Raw genomic sequence first — 9101 nt, forward strand, 5'->3', positions numbered from 1 at the left:
TCTGCATTGTGTTTACTGCACTGTTTTGAAAAAGAATGGCGATGATCAGTATTTAATGTGCTGTGAGGCAAAAAACGAATAATAGTGGAGATGAAGCTCAGTATAAATCCTAATGTGTTGTTTTGAAAACTTATGCCGGCTTTATTCAGTATTTTATGTGTTTATACGAAGACTGAATGGTGTTGTCCAGTAGCCTATTAATGCACCATTGTGAACAATCACAGTAATGGTGATGCTCATTATCTATGTTGTTTTGAAAACTTGTGGCAGTAATGGCAACATTCAGTATTTTATATGATTAAATGAAAACTAATAGTGATGTAATTCCATAAAGATGTGTTAGGATGCTTATGATTGGAATGGTAATGTTTAGTATTTAATGCATGTGCTGTCATGACTAATCACAGTGATTGTGATGTTCAATATTCAATGAATGTGCTGTTATGTACACTAATGGCAGTAAGTGTAATATTCAGCGTTTAATGTGCTGTTATGAACACTAACAGTGAAGATATGTACGTTAATATGCTGTAAACTAATGATAGTAACGGTTATTATTTGTATTGTATGGTTGTTCCATATTTAATGCACCGATATGAGACAGACAACATAAATCAGCTAAAACAAATCAACCTCCATTAGTTATGAAAAGATTATGAACTTTCATATTTAATTCAAGGGCCAAAGAGAAGGAAATAGGCTATTACAGTAAAACAGAAAAAAACTGAAGTAAATAAAACAGAAGGATAAAATCTGAATCCTTTTTTTATTATTAGTGAGGATCGTTACTCTTTGTTTATCTGCCACTGCTGAAGAAGAATCAGACTTCAAAATTGAAGCAAAAAATCTCTACAAAATCTCAGTCTAATGTTGGAATTATTCATATTTAAAAATACATTTCAACAATATTTTAAGCTTTAAAAACCTAGCTGTGACCATTTTATGCTGCCTAGGTAATTAGAGCAACCTCAGACAGCCAAAGTGGTGATGCTTTTGCTCCCTTAATTACAAGCATGCAAATGAAGCTCAGGTGATTGGGGATCATCATCTTGATTAATAATGCCCCTGCCGCTTAGCCATGAAGACTGGTTCAGATGATGCACCACTCATTTCATGTCAGCTTTAACATCACGAACATCACGTTCACTTCCTTCAGGCAAGACTGAGACAAAAGGTTTTTAGACCTTTATATAAAGTATAGCTAGAGATTTATTTAAAAAAATGTTTTTGAAAGAAGTCTCTTAGGCTTACTAAGGCTGTATTCCTTTGCTCAAAATACAGAAAAAAATGAAATATTATAACAATTAAAAATAATGTTTTCTATTTGAATGTATTTTCTATTTTTTTTTCTGTGACATCAAGCTACATTTTTAACAACCATTACTCCAGTCTTCAGTGTTATATATGATATTTTAGAAATCATCTTAATATGTGTCCAAACTTCTGACATACTTCATGTGCAAATATAAGATTGTAGTATATGCTTTTGAACACTGCCATAATGCAGTTGACCCATTTTTTAACCACTCTCCTTGTTTATGTAAAGCTTATGATTAAATCCTCATAGAATTGTGGATTCACATGCAGCATAAGAACCTTAATATTGACAAACTGTACAATTATTTCAGCAGCTTGCATTTGAAACTTTGATCTTTGACATGGAAATGTGTTTCCTAAGAGGCTCTTCTCGGTACAGCTCAATGACTGTGAAGAAAATATTCCTTGTTGATGAATTGGGTCACTGTTTTATCCTGATTGTCCTAGAATATTCTTAACATAAATCATCTATCAAATACAAATCTGAGTTCTTATTGGAACAACATCAGATGATTTTTACCAGCATTTTATCTTCCCTGCCCAGTGCATTTTCAAAAGCTCCCATAAGTGTTTAGAAGAAACTCTAGAGATGTGGAGAGAGATTTGATTTATTTACTAGCTTTTTGAGGGCATGTCTCTGGAATTAGCAGGAGTGTGGAAAACAAAACACTGAAGGCGAGCTGCTGTAGCTGTCAGACCTCATTCACTCTTGTGCAAACTCAAAGACAATGACGTACACGGTCTGATGTAAGCAACACCAAATGGCATTGGTTATCGCACTTCTCATTGTAGATTGTGGTGATTAATAATTTACATTTTAGTCTCTTCCTCACATCATATGGCTTGAGAAGACTAGAAATATGAATTAATGTGCTTTTTTGTCAGCTGCAGTACCTATTTCTTTGCTGTATAGAAAAGAGCGAGTAATACAGGTTTGGAATTACATAAGGGTGAGTAAATGATGACAGAATTGTAATTTTTGCACCTTAAAAATAGAGCAGATAGTTTTGGAGCATGATTTACAACTTCATAATGTCACATTTAACACTGTAATTATTTGTGAATTTTACTTGCAATTTCAGAGTGAAAACTGTATGATTTTTTTTTTTTTTCAGCATTTGAATTGGATTTTTTTTAATGTGACAGAATATCTATTTTTGATGACCTTATGTGAAACCCCCTTGATGATTAAACTCTATATGCTGTGTGCTTTCAGTGATTACCTAGAAAAGAGTCTTTTGCCCTCACATCCTCATCTGACTCATGTCTCTGGAAACTGGGTCATTTGTCCATGCATCTACAACATCACTCTCATAGAATCAGGAAAATGAAAATCCTAAAATACTGGAACATATGAATCCACTACGATGACATGGTGCATGTCCTGAATAAAAACGTCATTCATGCTTAATATGATGCATTGTTAAAAAAAAAAAAAAAACTAGCTAGTCACTATTGTTTCCTGAAAACAGAACTTTATGCACTTCTGTCATTTGAACCACATTTGTTAGAACATTCATAAATGACAAAGCACTACATGTTAGCTTGCTTATTTTGCTTAAGTGCATGATTACTTTAGCTTTATGCTTCACAGATCGAGAGCTGTAGTTCCAACCACACAAGTTTGAGATGATGTTTTCAAATAATCATTAGAACTATGGATTCGTTAGAACAATACGAACTTGCAACCACAGCAAAGCAGAGTTTCTTTAAGAAAAATCAGTTCACTCAGCGAACATGTTTGAAACACCCCCAGGCAGCTAGACATCACAGCATCTATCTACTTGAATGTTAGAAGATTAAAACCTTTTAAACTCTTTAAGGTTACATTTCAATAAAATCGGATAACAATGACATCATAAATAATATAATATACCAGATAATATACATTCAATTACATTAAAAGTAATTATAATAATGTGTTCAATGAACTTTTAAATGCAACTAGTGCAAGTAAAACAACTTCATTCATTGTAGAGCATATAGGATAACTACAATTACAATTTACAGCATAAAGTCTGCAACATAACTGAACGTTAAACACTACTGAATTTTCTTTAATCAAAAACATAAAATAATGGATAATTTATTTCTACTTAACTTTAAAATGCTGATGTTATTTGGTAATACCGGTGTTTTTTTTTTGTTTTTTGTACTGTTGCTTTTGTTGATGATGTTAGTTAAAGGCGCTGTAGGGAACTTTTGTAAAAAAATATTTTTTTACATATTTGTTAAACCTGTCATTATGTCCTGACAGTAGAATATGAGACAGATAATCTGTGAAAAAAATCAAGCTCTTCTGGCTCCTCCCAGTGCTCCTATTGCCATTTGCAGAAACTCCATCGCTCCCGGTAAAAAATAACCAATCAGAGCTGCGGTCCGTAACTTTGTTTGTGTTCAAAATGTAGAAAAATGTATATAATAAGCGAGTACACCATGAATCCATTTTCCAAACCGTGTTTTTAGCTTGTCCTGAATCACTAGGGTGCACCTATAATAAGTGTTTATATTCGGACTATTTTAGATTGCTTCGGGGGTACCGCGGCGGAGTAACCCAGTACCTTTGTGATTCTTCATAGACATAAACAGAGAGAATAAGTTCCGGCTACGATGTTCTTCCACAAGAAGCAAGCAGTTCTGTTTATTAACCGCTAGAGCGTCAAAAGTTCCCTACTGCAGCTTTAACTAAAGTTAAAATTTTATCACAGGGTTAAGTACTTAATTCTGTGCCATTTAAATTTTCTTTAAAAACTGCAAGCAGAAATGTTCTAAATAAACCAACTTTACTTGACATGGTTGTGTTTTCCCATTTAGAAGCGGCCTGTTCAGTGTCATTGTCTTTTCAATCTCTCTGGCACACATTTTATTAGTATTATCAAATACTAATGAGAACATTAAGAGAGATTTCACTGGATGTTATGGTTTAAATAAGTGCACCCTTGCCTATAATAAAATGCATATATTCAAACATGTTTATATTTTCATACGTGTGTTTTTGTGTACATTCAGATTTGTATTCCCGTGTTTCTAATGATTCGATTTGTTAAATGTGTATTCAGTTGTGCCTCTGAGATGGCTTAACCAGGTTGTGGCACACGAGTCCATGCATTCATTAATTTCTCACACTGAGTAATTGTGACAACAGCCCTTGAGGCATTGTGTGTGTGTTTTTGAATAATTTTCTCCTTCACTGTGAGGTCTTTAAAAATGTAGGACACTGAGGACATTATATAATAATCACAATGTTCCTTGTCTTTAAAGAATCATGATGTTCTGTTTCTTTATAGAATCTCTTTATATCGCTTCAACACCATGTCACCTATCAAGAAAAAAATACCTCTCTCTGCTTGCCTGTATATATAATACAGCAAAATTTGAAGGTCTTGCTTGTGTTTCAGTTTTTAGAGTTCTGACTCTGAGTTCTTGTACATTGTAGCTTTGGCACCACTTTGATTATAGATCTACTGTATTCCATGTATATTCATAATAGCTGTGGTGTAAATGATCTGAACAGTATTAAGAGGAACAGTGTGATGATAAAAGCAGCACTATGGTCACTCACTGGTGGTCTGTCATAACAGTTTAGTGTGTGAACAGAGCAAAACAAATTCTTGTTCAGGTCATTAAAGAGGTTTTTGGTTAGACAAGTTCAGCTACAGACGTTTTTACCGGGGGTCAGAAATGTTTTAGTATTTCGACTTACTGCACCTTTCGTAATAGTGTGGGTGGCTGCCAGCCAACTGTCATACAGAGCAAAACATAAAATAATTTTTCACATCGCATGTCTCTTTTTATACAACAGGTTAAACTAGTTCTAGATGCAAAACAATAATAGTAAAAATGCCCATTATTCTATATACATGCTTCACAGAAATATTGTCATTTGTCTAAAATGATATATTGTGTTTGATCACATCTAGAAATGACCTTTTAAACATTTAAAACCTTAAAAAAGCTAATTTTATAATATTAGAATTAATTATTTAATTCTTCTTCTTATTATTATTTAATAATTACTTATAATAATATTGTTTAGTTTATAGTAAATTTATATTCTCAGAGTTTTTGGAAAAATTATATTATGGCACAAGAAATAATTGTGCTCACACTTTTTTTTTTTTTTTACCAACCTCACTAACCTTGCTTATTATTTTACAAGAGATTTCTATTTTTAAAAATATGCTTTTTATTTGAACTTTCTGTTCATCAAAGTATCCTGAAAAAATAGATAATGTTTCCCACAAAGTATTACAGCAAGCAGCACATCTGGTTTTTCAACACTGATAATAATAAGAAATGTTTCTTGAACAGCAAATCAGCATAGAATGATTTCTAAAGGATCATGTGACACTGAAGTCTGGAGTAATGATGCTGAAAATTAATCTTTGCATCACAGGAATAAATAAATAAAAAAAAAAAAAAAAAAAATATATATATATATATATATATATATATATATATATATATATATATATATTAAAATAGACAACATATTTGAAATTGAATGTTTTTTTTTTCTTCCTGTATTTCTGCTCACACAAATGTATGCTTCTTAAAAAATATTCTGGACTTGGACAGATTTATATTCTGACACAAAGCTTTAACTGAGCTAAATTATCTTGTGGACAGTGGCTCACATGTTTGAAATCTCTTAAATTAAAATTGCCATTTGAAATGTATATGAGATAGTTCACATGGAATACCTTGTGTAGCAGAAACCTAGCTAAATCGAGTAGGCCTGTTCACACCAAGGGCAAAAATCATAATGTTATTATGTTTTTTATTAGTCTTAATAAGAAGTTACAATTATCTTTTTTATTCCATGATGTGAATATAAAAATAAATAAATAAACAGAATGATAAGGGGTTTAATAGCAGAATTTTAAGAAAAAAGTCTGAATTGTAAGAGAAAATATCAGTTACCCTTTTTTAAATCCATATTATCATGCATTGGTGTAATGTAGTTATCATTATAGTCATCTTTCTTGGTGTGAACAGGCAAGTAAATGATAGAATTTTCACTTTTTGAGGGAACTACTTAAGTGTTACCTGCTTTTCCATTTCTCCTCTCTCTGACAGAGCCGTGAGCACTTACCAGCACATTCAGTTTCTTTTTTTCCTCACCTTTCTTTTTTTACCTTGCTCTGTAAAAACATTAAAGAATGCCTGTTCTCTTGTCAACTGTGGCATGATGTGCTGCTGAATCTTTGAGCGTGTCTGTCCCACAGTGGCCTGCTCCACCCGACTGACAGCTCCGCTTCCCTAACCCACCATTAAATGAAAAGCACATTACACACTCCTTCATACTCATACACAATGACAAGAACTAGGCCACATTTGCAACACTGGAATAGGAGGCAGATTAATTTGGAACAACTGAAGATTACCATATTAAACTGTCAGCAAGCTGTCAGTAAGAGCGATGATGAGAGACTGAATCTTACAGATTGAGACATTCAGTTCTAAGCTTTGGCAATAATTTCCACATTGAAAAAAGTATCTCTCTGCTAATGCTGTTAATTATGCACGGCAATGTCTCAGTATGATTCAAACTCGTCATTTTCAACTGTTCGTTCAAGAACCAGCTCATAAGTAGAGTCATTCGTTTAGAAGGGGATATACTAATTTCAACATACGATTCTAGACATACTAATTTAAATGTTTTTATTGCTATTTATGACTGATAGCATGCAGAAAGGGATGCAGCATACTGTGTGTCTCTGATTCGCTAAAAAGAACCAGTTCATAAGAGTCATTTGTTAATGAATCGGATTACACTGCTTGCGCTGTATGTTTTTGTTTCGCTAAAAAGAACCAGTGTTGGGCAGTAATGTGTTATTAGTAACGCGTTACTGTAACGCAGTTCCATTTGACAGTAACTAACTATTGTCCATTACTTTTTTCAAATTAATTAATTTTGACTGAAGTGCAGCCTAACCTGTTTGCAGCAGCGTTGCATTGTAGGATTGGTGGATTCCAACACGAAGACGCACTGTGGGCGGTACCCTCGTTTTTGAATCTGTACTCACAAATTCATAATCTGTGCGCACACTTTCGCAATCTGTTCCCATGGATTTGTAAACTGTAGCCTACTCACGGATTCATGCAGCAAACTCCTACGTGTATATATATATATACAGTACAGACCAAAAGTTTGGAAACATTACTATTTTTTATGTTTTTGAAAGAAGTTTCTTCTGCTCATCAAGCCTGCATTTATTTGATCAAAAATACAGAAAAACATGTAATATTGTGATATATTATTACAATATAAAATAATTGTTTTTAAATTTATTATACTTTAAATTATCATTTATTTCTGTGATGCAAAGCTGAATTTTTAGGATCATTATCACATGATCCTTTAGAAATTATTCTAATATGATTCATGATCAATGAATCAAATATGATTCATTATCAAAGCTGGAAACAGTTCTGCTGCTTAATATTTTTTCATATAATATTTTTAACATGTGATACTTTTTTAGGATACTTTGATGAATAAAAAGTAAAAAAAAGAAAGAAAAAAAAGAAGCTATGTTTTTAAAATATAAATATTTTGTAATAACAATAAACACTACTGGTCAGTAATTTGGGGACAGTAATTTTTCTTTCTTTCTTTTTTTAAATAAAATCAATACTTTTATTCAGCAAGGATGTGTTAAATTGACAAAAAGTGATAGTAAAGAAAATATATTATTCAAATATATATTATTAGATTTTTTATTTATTTTAATAATAAATCAGAATATTAGAATGATTTCTAAATTATCATGTGATAGACTGGATGTTACATGTGACACTGAGTAATGATGCTGAAAATTCAGCTTTGCATCACAGGAACAAATTATTTTTTTAAATTACATTCAAATAGAAAACTATCATTTTAAGTTGTAATAATATTTCACAATATTACTGTTTATTCTGTATTTTTTATCAAATAAATGCAGGCTTGATGAGCAGAAGAAACTTCTTTCAAAAACATAAAAAATGTTTCCAAACTTTTGGTCTGTACTGTATATATACTATATATATACTGTATATAATATATATACAATATATATATATATATATATATATATATATATATATATATATATATATATATATATATATATATATATATATATATATATATATAGTTGATAGTTTTCATACTTAAGCTGGGAAAGGAACATTTTTAAGTGCTCAACACAACAGGTTTTATGATGCAGAAGCCACTTTAGTTTTTGATTCTGAATATATTATTCAGGTGTTTTGTTATTTATTTCAGAAATTCTTGTGATATACAATGTTTGTGCTGGTCTGACTTAATCAAAATAGTGTTTAAAAATTTACTTTGTGTTTGTATAGACCATAACACATAAAATCGCATTAATGGGAACATTACAGAAAGTTCTTTTAAAAAAATAACTAAAAAGTTACTTTTAACAGTAATGCATATTTCTTAGTAACTAGCACAACACTGGTGTTGTCATAACGTTCACTTTGGAGACAGTAGCGGCGCCAGGATTTTTATTGTAGGTGGGCCTCCAGAAAACTGGATGGGCCAGTTAAAATATGCCCCCCCCCCCCCCAAAAAAAAAAACCGGTTTCCCTTCATCTCCGTCCAGCGCTTTTCTGCGGCACTGAGGAGGACAGCAACTTGTATCGCTGTCCTCAGCTCAGTGCTGAAGGCAAGCGGACAAATAAATACACCTTAATTGTTGGCAGTAAGCTAACTTCATTTATCTCCTATGAACGTTCAATACACAAAAAGACTGAAACGGAATTAAATCTTTCTG

Source organism: Carassius gibelio, chromosome A13, assembly GCF_023724105.1.
Source record: "Carassius gibelio isolate Cgi1373 ecotype wild population from Czech Republic chromosome A13, carGib1.2-hapl.c, whole genome shotgun sequence".
Classification (NCBI taxonomy): Eukaryota; Metazoa; Chordata; class Actinopteri; order Cypriniformes; family Cyprinidae; genus Carassius; species Carassius gibelio.